This window comes from Gossypium arboreum, chromosome 3, assembly GCF_025698485.1.
Source record: "Gossypium arboreum isolate Shixiya-1 chromosome 3, ASM2569848v2, whole genome shotgun sequence".
NCBI classification, from domain to species: Eukaryota; Viridiplantae; Streptophyta; class Magnoliopsida; order Malvales; family Malvaceae; genus Gossypium; species Gossypium arboreum.
In genome coordinates this window covers 81,869,532-81,886,901 of record NC_069072.1, presented here as the reverse complement: position 1 = coordinate 81,886,901, position 17,370 = coordinate 81,869,532, and positions in this window count along the sequence as shown.

The following is a 17,370-nucleotide window of genomic DNA, read 5'->3' as shown; positions in this document are numbered from 1 at the left end:
GGCTAAAGGTGTGCATGGGCCGGACCGGCTCAACTAAAAATTTAGGCTCATTTACTAGGCCTAGGTCAGGCCCAAAAATGGGCCTAAACTTTTACCCAAGCTCGACTCTGATAAAAATGTTAAAACCTGAGCCTGAGCCTGACCCGGCCCGCCCATATTAATTTTTATATTATTTTTATATAATTTTAAAAATATATAATACATTAAAAATACTAAAAATCAAAATAAATATTTTCTAAAAATTGAAAATAAATAACATAGATACAACTTAACAAGCAAATGTCATTAAAATAATAACAAATTAACAAATATCTTTAAAATAATAATAAATTAAACAATAAAATAAGTTTTATACAATATCCAAACAATAACAACAAAATAGTAGTAACATAATAGTAAAATGGTAGCAAAATAGGGAGAAAATAATATTAAAAATAAAAAAAAATTATCCTTTAGTGAATTTGGGCCGAGCCCAGGCCAAAAATATCTTACCCGAGGCCCGACCTATTTTTTAAACGGACCTTATTTTTTTGTCCAAGTCTATTTTTCGAATCTCTATTTTTACCTAAACCCTCCCACATTTTAAGCTGGCTTTTAGGCTAGGCTATCCATGAACAGGTCTAAGTAAGGCCATATAGTCTACCCCTCTCTCTGCCCTGTTCGAGTCATGAAGTCATAATTGTAGAAAAAATTTTATCTAAATATTATTTCTAACACAAAGAAAATTAATTTTATTTGTAAAATAGATAAAAATACTTTGGATTATAAAAAAAAATGCTAAGTTTTCTATGAGTATGTGCTTATATTAATTAATTACAAATATTTTTTAATTTGGAATATACTTTTCTCCCAATTCTAGACACGCTTCATTTGTGGCAACAGAAGTATGAATGCAAGTCTTGGGAAGTTTCTTATTTCCAGGATTGTTTGACATTGCAACAATTTAAATTTATTGCTATATTAGTGCTGTCTCGTCTTTGAAATATGAAGTGAATACCCATCGATGACTTTAATTTCCTTGGGAAAACTTTCGTTTTCTATGCATAGTTCCTTGAGAATTACTTACTCATTCTTTCTGATCTTCAAACTTGATGGATTCACCGCTTCAATAATAATTTTAGAGTTGATGTTATGGATTAATCGAGTATCAATTCAATTAAGAAATGATTAATATATTTTTATTAAATGATTACTATTATAATTTTGATGACCCTTTTGTTTTATTTTTCATATTTTTATGTAATTTTTAAATAAAATAAAATAAAATTTAACATGTTTAGGGATTGAACTTATATTTAATAAATTTATAAACAAATTCTTTATCACTACATAAATAATAATTCTTGAGTAAACTTTAAAAAATTCAAGTAAACTTTAAAAAAATTTAACTTTTAACATAAAATGTTTTCTCTCATTATTAATAAAACCTCTAATTGAGTTGGTTAAGGGACCAACTCAGTTAAGAAATGACTAATATACCATTTTATTAAATGACTAATATTATTAGTTTCATTATTTATTATAGAGTAAATTGCATCAACAGTTACTCAACTTCGGGGTAGTTGACAAAATAGTCACTTAGGTTTCATTTCAGTTACTTAACTTTTGAAAATGACAAAACAGTCCTTTTTGCCATTTTCCGTTACAAAAATAATGACAAAGTGACATGGTAGATGACGACTTGCTTTGTGTCATTAACAGTCCAGTTGGCCAGTTAGCACTAATTTAAACAACCATATTAGTAACTATTTAGGGTTTGAGCAGTAGAATAATAAGAGAAAAAGAAGAAGAAGAATAAGAGGAGGAGGAGAAGAAAAAGGAGAAGAGAAAAAATGGAGATGCCTGGAGTGATTCTGGTGTGCTATTAAGGAAACTCATCCAAATTAAACATGTCTTGGTCTAATGACAACACATGTAGGAGGTTTTTTGGGTGTAAGAAATTTGGAAGTGGGTTTTGAAAACTATGTCATTTTTTCACCTGATTTGATCCACCATTGACACCTCATTCACGAATTGTGTTGTTGGGTCTTCTGAAAAAAGTGAGGACATTGGAGGATTCAAGTAGGGGGGAGAGAAAAACATGGTTTTTGGAACTTGTACTTGTAATTGTGTTGTTATTTTTTAAACCCTAAATTAGCTTATATTGTTGTTAGCACTGAAACCAACTAATGTTTTGTAATGTTGTTGCTGGTATAATGTTTTGTTATTCATTCATGGTTGCTAGTATACTGCTGGTATACATGGCTAACTAGCTATGTTGTTGTTGCTTACAAACTTCAAAGTTGGAAGACTTGAAATGGGAGAATATGTGGTTAGAAAGTTGTTTTGTAATATTTGATTTCATTTCAAAGTTGAAAGACTTGAAAGAATGTTTAATCTTCATTTCCTTTAATTTGTATTTCTCAATGCTCATATGTTACAAGAGATAAAACATATGAAAAAAAAAGAAGAGAAACATTTGTATTTCTCAATTCTCACACATTTGACTTCATTTCCAAATTGGATGGATCAATGCTCATATATTAAGGACAAATGTCAAACTGCTTACAAAAGGAAGGAAGGGCAAATTATTGTCAAATTTGCCTACAATTCAACACAATTGAAAAAAATGTGAATTGTAGGCAAATTTACAGAAAATTTAAGTGACTTATGCCTAGGTTTAGATAACAGTAGCAATCATAGAAAAATTTACAAAAAGTAATCTGCCTAGGTTAATAAATTAGTACCAGGCATAGACAAATTTACATAATTTCAAAAGGTTAAATGTTCATAATGTCATCATTGGTCTATCATAAATGACTCTAAAGTAGAAGGCATCTATCTAATAGAGGTTGGTTTCCTTTTGAATAAGAGCTTTTCTTTTGGGGCAACATCTTTTTGGTGAGTTGGGGTAGATTGTTGATGAGTTCGAGCAGTTTGTGACTGAGTTGGGGCAACCTCCTGCTGAGTTAGGGTACTCTCTTGTTGATTTGGAGTAGCCTGTTACTAAGTTGGGGCAACTACTTGGTTGTGAACACTAAGTTTGTGTCTTTTAACCTATAGGAACAAGTGAAATCCGCGAACCAAATTCATAATTTAAGTAATATAATAAGTAAAGGCAGATGACTTACTGGAATGTTTTGGCCAACTTCCCCTTTGCAACTCCTCTTATTGTGGCCTATTTTGTTGCATTTACTGCACTTCATGTCAACCCCTCTCTTGCTCAACCTTTCTATTGTTTGTGGTTCATTAGGTTCTTTCCTTCTCACCTTAGTAGGTCTGTCAAGTGGCTTTCTTAGTGTAGGAGGCTATATTGGCAGCATGTTTAGCACAGACACCCATTGTTTAAGACCACTTACTAGCATTACGAAGTTGGAGTAAATGTGAAGATGGGTTTGCTTAGTGTACTAGATTTGTACATAGGTATTGGGGAACTCATCATTTACATAAATGACAGCTAGTGCATGAATGCAAGGGATGCCAATGATATCCCAATTCCTATAGGAGCAAGGATTCTCAACTAAGTCCACCATATGCTAACTGCCTGGACCACATTCAACCTGATACCTGTCCCCAACAGCATGTGATGGAACACACCTAAAAAATAGTCACCAAAACAATATTATAAAATAGTCACTAAAACAACATTGTGTCCAACCTCACCAACAATCACACACACACACACACTTAAAAAAAATCACTGCATGCATATTAAAAAATAGTCAACAGCATGTGACCATCCCCACCAACAATCATACACAAATAGATTAGAAAACACTGCATGCATATTAAAAAATAGTCAACAGCATGTGACCAGCCCTACCAACAACTATACACAAACAAATTAAAAAACACTGCATATGTAACACCCCAAACCTGACCCAGACGTTATGATCGGATCTGACATGCCACATCGAAATGTTCAAAACATTTTATATTGTTGATCTAGAAAAACTTACTTAGTGTTTTAAAAGATAATTTCATTATAGGTTAAAGTGAATGGAAGCTGTGCACCAAGTAAGAAACCGGAAAAGAGGTGGTAAGTCCATCGGACTGCTTAAGTACCAAGCTCCCTTCGGATCCAATCCTAGACATGCATACCGCCATTGCCACACCTTAACGTCATGGATATTTCTAGGAAACCGATTTGATTAAGTCATTTTTAGGAAAAGTGATTAATTTTGAAAAATACTTTCATTGCAGAAGCTTTGCTTGTTGTCGTGTTATTTTGAAATCAATTGTTGTTTTTGAAAAAGCGCCCTAAAGCTATCCAATTTCAATAGTTAAAATAAGTAATACCTATCTTAGTAATACATATTAAAACCATCAAAAATAATTAAGCGGCCTTATTACATTTAAAAACCCAAAACTTCAACGTAAATAAAAGGATGTCCAGTTCACCAGAAGAAAATCAAACTTTCAGAATGGGTGGCCACTCCGAATTCCCTCACAGCTTCAAGCCCACTATGGTTGGGGATTACCTGCGTGGATAAAAAAAAAAGGGATGAGTTTGGGGAAACTCAGTGTGTAAATTAACCCAACCATAGCCTATATCAGCTCAAACCACAGAAACAGAATAAGTTGGCCTTAGCCGAGCAGATTTCGAATGAAGCCCATAGGCCCATAATGAGCAAGTATTACATGTTTATGCAGAAACCCAACCCAGATTCATCCATAACACCCCCGTACCAGCCTTACACTATGTGAGGAGACTACTCGACCCACCCAACCACTACACACCACGAAATCGCGCGAGGTGCGGATATTGTGTGAAGTCACCAGATCTGAATATTGTGGCGAGCCACGAGCAGATATATGTGGCGAGCCACCAGATCGAATAATTATGGCATAGCCACCGGATGATATATGTGGCGAGCCACCAGATCGAATAATTGTGGCATAGCCACCGGGCGCTTCCTCCATAGTATAACCCAAGTCCCCATGCAGCAGATATATAATCATGGCATACATCATGCGAATCGGATCGTCATGCTTTTGGTCAAAAAGTAACCTAGGGGTATAATGGTAATTTTGCATACATAGGGGTATTCAAGTAATTTAACTATTCTTAAGGTTTTCATACATAACATAACCATTTACGTCGATCGAAACACTTACCGCGTTTTCTTACCAATTTGGGCCGTTGGCCCATTATCCCGTTTTGGCCCATTAAGCCCAAAAATATCAAAATGCACAGAATCGCACACTCTGCAGTCTTATCACTTTAATTTACCATATACATCAAACTATTAATCTCATGAGCATTCACACACTCGTAAGATCTCAAAATCTGGCTTTTCGACATTTCGACTTGTGCCGATCTAGTCTATAAGAGGGTGTTAGTTACACACATTTGCTGACGATATCTTGTGAGATCCACACACGAAGCGCCTATAATTGGATTACTAACACGTTAATCTAACTATTCAAATACGAACTACGTATTAACCCCTTACAATATTCGCCAATCACACCTACTGGATCGAGTAAGCTTATAAGAAATCAATAAGCAACTCATTAACAAATTTGTCAATGTTTACCACATAATCATAATTTCACCGCAAGTTGTCTTCCGAGAAGCAGTCACTAAATCATTTATAACGGAGCTCTGAAACTCCAAATCAGGTTCCGTTAATTTTCCCTGAAAATAGACTCATATATCTTCTATCCATAAAATTTTCAGAATTTTTGGTTTAGCCAATCAATACCTGACTAATCTGACCACTCTTCATTACGAATCAGATTTCTCATTGTACAGAATTCAAAATATGTTCTTGTTTATTTCATTTGAAACTAGACTCAATAAGCTTTAATTACATAATTTATTCAGCTTTTAATTCATCTCCCACAATTTATGGTAATTTTCCAAAGTCACGTTCTCTTCTTTGTCCCAAGCAGATTTATTACCAAATCACTCTTTCACACATACCTTGCATGCATGTTATTTAAACATGTATATCACCAATCAGTCATCACATATCTATGATTTTACTTAAGTATAATCTCCATTTCATCATTTTAAAGCACAACATGTTAGCCGATTTTTCCTTTAGCATCTAAGGCACATGCATGCTCATTTGTTTGGCTCAACTTCACCTAACTTCCATTTTCATCAAAAGAACATGAAACAACAACCATTTCCTTCATTTTAATTCATGACTAAATGCTCACAACACAAATAAAACCAAAATATGCTTCAAGAGTTAAAGCGAGAATCAAGAAGAACTCATGAACCTCAAAATAGAAGCAAGGTACCAAGAACTTACCTTCAATTTTCCTCCTCCTAATGACCGAATACTCAAGAGCTTTCTCCTCTCCTTTCTCTTCTCTAACTTTCGGTTATGATGAACAAAGATGGACAAAACTTTGTTCTTTTCATCCTTTTGTTATTTTATTACCCAACATTTTATGACACAAAATAACCTATATTATTTGTGCCATACCTATGCCATAATGTCAATAAAAAAAAATGCCCATAATGCTTATCATGCCCATCATGGAACATTTACCTAACCCATTATCAATTTTTTTATCAATTTGTACCATAAATTATGGATATCAAGTGCACATATTGTCTTCAACAACATGATGGCCGGCCACTTCTTGTAAAATGGGAGGTTTGAAATGCAAATCCTCCTATTTTTGCACTACTATTTATTTGGCCACTACAAATTAGCCTATAGCATTTTCAAACATTTTCACATAAGTCCTATTTCATAATTTCACTCACAAATGACAAAATCAAAGCATGAAATTTTGCCAACATTCACAGAATTCCCAAAAATTGGGGCGTTACAGCATACATATAAAAAACCACTCACTAAAGCAGCATAAGGCCAACAACATAAAAGCAAAATAAATGCATCAGAAAGAGAAAAAAGGGTAACTTTACCTCAATGAATTTTTTATATTGACATCCAGCATTTTCCTAATCGTTAGACACAACATTCCTTTCCATTTTTTAGCTTCTTCTTTCTTCTTAACAATCAGCAACATAATCTTGGTCCTTATTACTTCCATAATGGTCAGAATAAGGTTCCCTCTTTCTTCCAGTATCATCTACCAGTAAACAACATAAAGGACTAGTGAACTGCTAATGGTTAGTAAGAAATATAAAAAAATAAGGGTTTACCTTGTTAAAATATTTAAAATGATTATTCACCAACATGTCAGAATGGCTCCTAATTGAGAAGTGGGACCTTGACTAGTGAGTAAGGTTCTTTTCCTTCAACCAATCATAAGCATGCTGATTGGTTTTCTTCAGTTCATCCATGACATCAAACCTCTTGGAATGTTTCCTCTGGCAACTTTCTAAAGCAAATCTTTCAATTTATTTGTTCGAAAACCAATTTTCTTGAAATTGTCATGTAGGTGTCTAACACAGTGTCTTGTTTTTACATTAGGAAGCAACATATATATTACTTCTAAAAGTTCCTGCAAATAGAACAAATATAGTTTAATTCTTTAAAAAACCTAAACCCTAAATAGAAACAACATAAACAAATAAACAAATAGAGTTTTACCTTTTGTTTATCAGACATGAAAGATATCTGGTATGAGCTCACAATTTCCAAGTCTATTGCGAGCAGCTCTAAGAACCAGAGCCATGATGCTTGGTTTTCACTTTTGACATCAACATATGCAATAGGATAGATGCAATTATTTGCATCTATCCCAACAGATGCAAGTAAGTAGCCACCATAGCAGCCCTTTAAGAAATATCCATCTAAACCTACTATCCTCCTGCAACCAACCCTATAGCTATATTTGCATGCCTACAGACTGGCATACATCCTTTGAAACAACCTGCTATTCAGATAATAGATTGATATTCCCTCATTTTGGGTCCTAACCTCCAACAAATACCCATAAATTTTCTCATATTGAGCCTTATGAGATCCTTCAATTAATTCAAATGCCCTAAGTATAGCCCTCTTACATTTCTTTAGTGAGACTAGGCAACATAAATTTCTTTTGACATCTTGTTGTAATGGTTTCAAAGAATAATCAGGATTAATAATGAAATTTTCTTTATAATGTTGACCTATCCAAGATGAGGTTACATTCTTATATTTATAGACTTTAGTACAAGTGTGGTTAGGGTTTGAACTCCTAATTTGCCAAGTCTAGTCAGTAGGGTCATTAGGGTTTAGTCTAGAGGCCCATATGAACCAAGAACATTTTTCACTGATGACTGCCTTTAACATTTTTAGATCATTTTTGGGAAACTTAATAAAATAACTATTCAACCTACCATACTGCTTGACAGCTTCTTTTAGACTATCTTTGGACTTAAATAACATTCCAACCTTAAGTCTAGGATTACTTATGTCATTGTCTGGGTTGAACTCAGGTCAATTTTGGCCATCTGAGTTAGATTCATGTGCACTATCTAACCTCTCAGAATCATTACTATCACACAGTTCACCTACTTCTATATCATCCATGTTTAAACCATCTAAATTAAACATTATCCTATTAAACACATCACTTTTAGATACATCACTACCAGACACATCAGTTTCAAACATTTCTTTTTCACTCTCATTAAAATTGTCATCAATTAAACCTACCAAATAAATTACTCATCAATAAAGGTAGACAACAACCTAACCATTTAATACAACATAGGCAAACACTTTAACCATTTCTGTCAGACAATAACCAATACAAAAATAATTTAAGACAAACACAACCATTTCTATCATGCACATGTTAAACAATAACCAAATACTTTAACCCTAACCTTAGGTAATGATAGACAATAACCAATACAATATAGGAGGTAAATAACAAATTTGATATTTCCATTCATACAATATAATAGCTAGGATACAAACAATGGCAGATACAAACAATAAACATCAGTTTGATAATGTCATTCATACAATGGTAGATACAAACAATAAACATCAGTTTGATAATGTCATTCATACAATGGCAGATACAAACAATAAACATCAGTTTGATAATGTCATTCATACAATGGTAGATACAAACAATAAACATCAGTTTGATACAATTAGTTTGATACAAATAATAAACATCAATTTGATACAAACAATAAACATCATGCACATGGCATACCATACACACTATTTTCCATTCACTTTAATAACCAAACCTTAATCTGTTATGCACATTAATAACAAATGAAACCAAAATTGAAATAACCCTAAATCCAAAATCAAAATAAGCCAAAATAACCCTAAATCCAAAATCAAAATCAAAATCGAAATAACCCAAAATAACCTTAAATCCAAAAGATAAAAAAGCTAAATACAGAAACTTACCCGTTATAGTGGATGTAACAACATTGGCAGCTTCTCTTCTATTGACCATTGTTGCTGAGAACCAAAAACACTGATAGGTTTCTGATTTTATCTTCTTTTCTCCCCAAACGAAAAAGATTAATCGATTTCTAACCCTATACCCTGCTAATCGATTATTGAATCGATATTCTAACCCTAAACCAACCCTGTTAATCGATTCGTTAATTAGTTTCAAACCCAAATCAACCCAAACCACAATCAATTTTTTTCTCAAATCGATTTTATTTTCCTCTTCCCCTAAATCACAACCAGTTTCTAATTTTATGCCCTAAACCAACGTAACCCTTCAATTTTTTTCCCTAAACCCGCCCCGACCCATCAGTTGTTTCACCAATGGGGCAAGTTAACTAACCACAACAGTGGTCCCGTTAAGACACTAACTAAAACTGCTAATCAATGACTATTTTTTCACTTTTTTATAACGTTAGTGATTGTTTTATCATTTTTTAAAAATTGAGTGACTGAAATGAAACTTAGGTGACTATTTTGTCAGCTACCCCAAAGTTGAGTGGTTGTTAGAGTAATTTACCCTTTATTATATATTATTTTCAAACACACATCTATGTTCTAAATACGTAATTTCTAAATTGATACAAATACGATAAATAATAAAAGGGTAAGAATAAATTGAATTTGAAGTTTTATTTAAATTCCCGGCAGGTTGTCCATGAACATGGAAACAAAAATACTATTAATGAGCAGTAATTGGCCACGTCTCCCATTGAAGATTCAAACTTCGAAAAAACCAAGATTCTTGAAGAGTAAATTTATGGTCATTACTGGCTAATATGAGCTTAGGGTTTTACTTTTCCAGACTAATATATACATCCCACCCAAGTCGTCTAAAACTTGGAATTTTCAATCAGTTTGGACACGGTTTCGTAGCACAGTTAGGCTGGCTATAGCCAAGAGCTATATATATCGGTCCCAGCTTCGCCGAGCTATCCAAGAAACTGCGAGTAATAAATGTATAATCAACTGTAATTAGTTTTTCATCAAAATAAAATTTAGAAAAACTATCATTTGTTGTTTTAATCCATTTGTAAGGATAGGTATGTATTCTAGGCATGGGGAGGTGATTGAGATGGTAAATTAATTTTAATCCTTCCATTTTATAGGATTTTCTTTTTCGAAAATTTAGTTTGCACATAATTTTAATTAATAATATTTCAGTTTGGGATTCATCAAAGTATTCTCTTTTAATTTCATAATTATTTTTATATTTTTAATTATAATTTTTATGATATTTTATAATATTTGAAATATTTTTATATTTTTTAACTAGATTATTTTAAAAATTAAATATATAATACTTCCAAGTTGAGTGAGGTTGGAATTAGATAATTTTTTTAAAGATTAGTTTAGTGTTAAAATTTTAAGTATAAGTTGGTTTGGGATACAATTGGAACTAAAACTTTTACTGATGACGTTTGGTTCCTTTGTAATGGATAGGGCTATAATGGAATAGAATTTGTAATTGAATAAATTGTAATAGAATAGAGTTGTAATAAATAATTTAACTGTTTGGTTGAATGGAATGGAATAGAAGCGTAATAGTATTTTTGCGTTTGGTTGAATGGAATGATATTGTAATAGCATAAGGAAAAAACTAAAATGACCGAATACCCTAGCAGAATTTTTTTAAGGTAGATGATTATTGTTATTGTTATTAAATTTTAATAAGATTATTATTGAAAATAATTTAATAAAAATAATAAATAGTTTAACTATATTTTAACATAATTATTATTAAATATAATTTAATAACATTCTTTATATAATTATTATATGAATTAAAAATCAAAATATATAATACTATAAAAATATATATAATTTACTTTATTAATAAATGAACAATACATATTACTAAATAGGATAAGTCATTTAAAAATATATTTGCTTATGTATAAGTAAATAATTTATCAAGCATTTAGTAGTGTATAATAATAATATCATTTTCAAAGTGTCAAAGTTTGTTGCAACTGAAATTGATCTTTATTTTCAAAGAATTTCATGTTTTATTTATATAAATACAATTATCCAAATAAATGTTTATTTGAATACTTACATCTTTTAATAATAGATATAATTATTCAAATAAGTTTAAGAGGCACAAATTTTAATAACTAAGAAACATAACTCAATACATACACTCCTTTTGTTTTATATTTGCCCTTGGGCTTTACATCTATCCAATTCTGGTCATAACGGTAGAATGTAATGAAGAATAACGACTGATGGAAGCAACGCAAAAATCATGCATCCAAAAGAAACAAATTCAGTAACAGGAAAAACAATAACAAAGACAATGAAAATTGAAAAGACCAATTAATGCATCTGAAAACAAGTTCAAAAATCAGTTGGTCGACAATAGTTGTTAAAAAGAAGAATCATAAAACACAACCTCATGTCCTCTGATAAAAAAAAGCCCCATAATAATCCCAGTTTGTAGTATATGAACCAAAAAGCACTTGCCTGCTAACTGTAATGGTAAAATCCTCACTATTAAAAAAAGTTTCCAAAAAGTAGAAATAAAGTAGAAGAATCAATCTTCTGCTGCTTAATATTTTATAAAATTCCTATTAAGTCCTACAACTAAGTTCAAGAGCTTCATAGTGATTGAGCCGAGACTACTTTGTTCACATGTTTTGTATAAAACTATCCATGCATCCTAGAGTCCACAAACTAGACATCCGGAATTACTGAAGTTATCCACACAAGCATTTAGAATAGAAATGAAGAGAACCATGAAGATCTAAAACCATGAAAAGAGAATCAGAAGTTGCCAGTCCGTTCATTAATAATTTCTTGAGAAGACTAGATTTGTTCACCTCTTGAATGGTTTGAAAATATGAATGAACTACCAAATCAAGCTATAAGTCAAATAACTTGGATTGTACAAGAGATTATTAACATCTTCATAAAAGGTTAAACCCAAATAAAAGACTAAGCATACCTAGATCACAATTTGAAACAAATCAATGAATAGGTTGAGATCCAAGGCTCAAGTAATGAAGTTCCCAATGATCAAAGATGTTTATTCAATATTTTCAAGCTCCTTTTATGGCTGACACAAAAGATTGTAGATTACTATAGCTTTCAGTAACACCCTTACCCGTTACCGTCGCCGGAACAGATACAAGGTATTACCAGAACATAATACCTACCATTAAACATAATCGAAATATAAATATGTCTTGATCAATATTAGCCAACTTTAAAGGCTTGTACAAATTAGCTGGTCGAGTACTGTAACTAATATTTTAAACCTAGACAAATATGACACGTAACAAAATAATTAAGCCTACTATACATGCCATAATTCAAAACGTTTAGTTCAAATACCCTAAAGTAGGATAGTGCGGATAGATCTTCACGATCCTTAACTCTGAGCAAGCGGAGAACACTATAAGACAAAAGAGAGAAACAAAGTAAGCTTATAGCTTAGTAAGTAAGTATGTAAATACTAATTAAAAAAAAATCTAACATGTTTACACAACAATTCAAGTACATCTACTTTAACTTCACTATTCATTCCACTTTGATTAAGCTGTCTCTGCTGCGTCATATTCACTAAATAAATCATAACTCGAGTTACCAAACTCGAAATTAAAATCCGTAAAATTTCCCTGAATCTAGACTCATAAAGCTTTTTGCTAATTTTTTCTATAATTTTGGTTCAGCCGATTAGTACAGTTTATTAGTTAAAGTTTCCCTGTTACACAGCTCGACTGATCTGACCTCTGTTCACTACAAATTGAATTTCTCTCAGTACACAATTCAAACAACCCTGAAGTCTGTTTCATTTAAAAATAGTCTCAATAAGGAATTTAGGCATGTAAACTATATTTCTTAATTTGCTTTGTACAATTTTTAATGATTTTTCAAAGTTGGAACAGGGGATCACGTATTCATCCTGAGCAAGTCACATACAATTGTAAATATCTCAAAATATAGAATTCCTTTGCTTGCTCTGTTTCTTTTATATGAAAGTAGACTCATTAAACTTTAATTTCACATCTCATTCAACCTCTAATTATATTCCTCCTATTTTGGTGATTTTTCAAAATCACGTCACTGCTACCATCTAAAAACAGTTTTAATGCTAATTTCACTCTTTCACAAATTCTTTATGCTAACCTCATTTTATCTTATATTTGTATATACCACAAATCATTTTCACCATATTTCATTCACCATAAATATAGGTCCAAACCACAATGTCACCACAAAACCATCCCGTTGAACAATTCGGATCAATCCTCGATATTTAATGGTTTCAAAGACACGCCCCACCATCATACTTCGTTTAGTTCGGCTCTCTTGTACACATGGTGAACACTTAGTACCACTCATGCGACCTAGCCGATTTGTCTTGTAGCTCTCTTGTCTACATGGTGTCCGTCACTTGGAATCACGCATGCGACCCAGCTACATTTATCTTTCACGTAGCTCTCTTGTCTACATGGTGTCCTTCACTTGGAATCACGCATGCGACCTAGCTACATTTATCTTTCACGTAGCTCTCTTGTCTACATGGGATACATCTCGTATCACACATGTGACCTAGCTACTACTGGGTGTCTCGTAGCTTTCTTATACACATGATGTGCACTCGGCATCATACATGTGACCTAGCTACGCTCCATCTATTTTATTCGATTTTTGAATGTTCAACCAGGATCTCTCTCTATTATTTATTTCCATTCTTCCAATAGTCGATTTATACTTCAACATCAGCTAGTATATACATATAATAGGCTGAAATATAAGAATGTACATGAAATTATTGTAATATTTACATACAAACTTACCTTGGTGCAAAATGTGGAAATTTTGCAATTTAATCCAAAACTTTTCCTTCCCTGCTCGAGATCAATTCGCGTCTTTCTTGATCTATAATAACACATTTAGCTCATTTAATACTCATACTATTTATTTCAATCCAAAAATCACATCATGGAAAAATTACATTTTGCCCCTAACTTTACAAAATTACATTTTTGCCCCTAGGCTCGGAATTAATTTCAGCCCTTATTCTTATGTTTTATGATATGCTGAACATTTTCTCTTCTACAACCACATCAAATTCTCACTCTATCATATAGTTATGAACAATAGGTATTTTACCGATTATCTGCTTTTACTCGTTTTCACTTAAAACCGAGTAGCACAAGTTATTTAACATAATTTAAAACCTCATATTCTATCATAAAACATCAAAATACACAAATTTCACCTATGGGTATTTTTCCAAATATGAACCCTAGGTTAAATTATTACTAGCATAAGCTTAATCGAGCTTCCGGGATTCCAAAAACGTAAAGAACATTAAAAACGGGGCTTGGAATCACTTACTATGGAGCTTGAAAATTGAAGAAACCCTAGCTATGGAGAGAGGAGAATTCGGCAGCAACTAAGGAGGATGATGACCAATTTTGTGTTATTTTTCCCATTTTATTTCATTTAATATCCAAATGACCAAAATGCCCCTCCTTACTAAACTTTCAAAAATTCCTTCCATGTCCTAATTTTGTCCATGAACTTAAAATTGGTCAAATTGCTATTTAAGACCTCCTAATTAATATTCCAAAACAATTTCATACTAAAACTTCTGGGATGCAAATTTTGCAACTTATTCGATTTAGTCCCTACTTTCAATTTAAGCACTTTAGGCATAGAATTTCATCACGAAATTTTCACACAATCATGCAATCATATCATAAACCCCAAAATAATTATAAAACAATTATTTCTATCTCGGATTTGTGGTCACGAAACCACTATTCCGATTAGGCCCTAATTCGGGTTGTCACAATTCTCCCCCCCTTTTGAGATTTTCGTCCCCGAAAATCTTACCCAAAGAGGTTTGGGTCTTTGTTTCCTCATAGCTTCTTCAGTTCCCACGTAGCCTCTTCTATCCCATGTCGTGCCACAATACTTTCACTAAAGCTATACTTTTATTTCTTAAGCTGTTTAACCTCTCGAGCCAAAATCTTTATTGGTTCCTCCTCATAGGTCATATCCGATCGAATCTCAATTTCTATTGGAGAAATCACATGTGAAGGATCGAACGATAACGTCGCAACATTGATACATGAAACACGTTATGAATTCTTTCTAACTCTGCCGGTAAGGCCAACCGATATGCCACTGGTCCAATTCTCTCAGTAATCTCGTACGGCCCAATAAAACGCGGACTCAACTTGCCTTTTCGACTAAATCTCGAATCTTTTCCATGGTGACACCTTCAAGAACACTTTATCACCCACGAAATTCAATCTCTTTTCTTTTAAATCGCATATGACTTTTGTCGATCCAAGCGACTTTCAAGCAATCCCGAATTACTTTTATTTTCTCTTCGGTTTCTTTAACTAGATCAACTCCATGAATCTGTTTCTCACTAAGCTCGGTCCAATATAAAGGAGTCCGACACTTACGACCATACAAGGCTTAAATGCGGTGCCATTTGTATACTTGATTGATAAGCTGTTATTGTAGGCAAACTCAATCAAAGATAGATATTTCTCCCAACTACCTCCAAATTCTAAAACACAACATCTAAGCATATCTTGAGTACCGGATTACTCTTTTCTGTTTGACCATCTGTTTGTGGATGAAATGCGGTACTAAAGTTCAATTTTGTACCCAAAGCTTCTTGTAACTTTTTCCAAAATCTCGAGGTAAATCTTGGATCTCTATCTAATATTATAGACATAGGTACTCGTGCAACTTCACAATTTCAGCAACATATAATTCGCTAATTTATCAAGTGAGTAATCGATGCGTCTTGGTATAAAGTGGGCTGACTTTGTTAATCTATCAACCACTACCCAAACAGCATCCTTCTTTTTAGGAGTTAAAGGCAAACCGGTTACAAAATCCATGGTAATCTTGTCCCATTTCCACTCGGGCACCATTCTTGGTTGAAGTAATCCTCGAAGGCACTTGATGTTCACTTTTACTTGTTGAGATCAAACACTTGGTTACAAATTCGAAATGTCCTTTTCATACCGCCACCAATACTGACTTCTTTAAATCATTATACATTTTTGTGCTACGGGATGAAGCGATAAACACCATTGTGCGCCTCATGTAATATTTTCGAATCAATTTATCATTTTCAGCACACATATCCTGTCTCGAAACATCAAACAATCATCCGGTCCAACTCGAAAATCGAGTCGTAACTTTGATTCGCATTGAGTTCTCTTGATCCGCAACTCACTATCATTCTTTTGAGCATCACAAATTAAGCTGGAGAAATAACGGTTTAGCTCTCATTTCGCTAAGATTGACCCATCATCGACAATGCTAACCCCGTGTTCATGGCTCTCAAAGTAAAAAGAAATTTTACGCTCAAGGCGTCAAGAACTTACATTTGCTTTTCCGGATGATAATCAATCACTAGATCATAATCCTTTAATAATTCAAGCCATCTTATTGTCGCAGATTCAGATCCTTTTGATTCATCAAGTACTTCAAACTTTTGTGATCGGTAAAATTCGCATTTTCACCGTACAAATAATGTCGCCAAATCTTCAAGGCAAAAACAACAATGCCGGCCCAAATCATGTGTAGGATAGTTCTTCTCATGCGGTTTTAAGCTGTCTCAAGCATAAGCTACCACTTTACCCTCTTGCATCAACACACATCCAAGGCACATCAATGATGCATCACTATAAATTACGAACTCCTTTCCGACTCGAAATTGTACTAAAATTGGTGCTTGATCAATCGTGCTTTCAATTTTTCAAAACTTTGTTGACATTTATCAGTCCATTCAAATTTAACATTCTTTTGCAACAACTTAGTCATAGGAGAGGCAATCATCGAAAATCCTTCAACAAAAGCGTCTATAATACCGGCTAAGCCTAAAAGCTTCTAACCTCGGATACATTCTTGGCGGTTTCCAATCGACGATCGCAGAAATCTTACTTGGATCCACCGAATACCATCACCGAGACTATATGCCCCAAAATCCGACTTCACGAAGCCGAACTCACTTTTACTAAACTTGGCAAACAGTTTCTTTTCTCTCAAGATTTGCAATATAGTT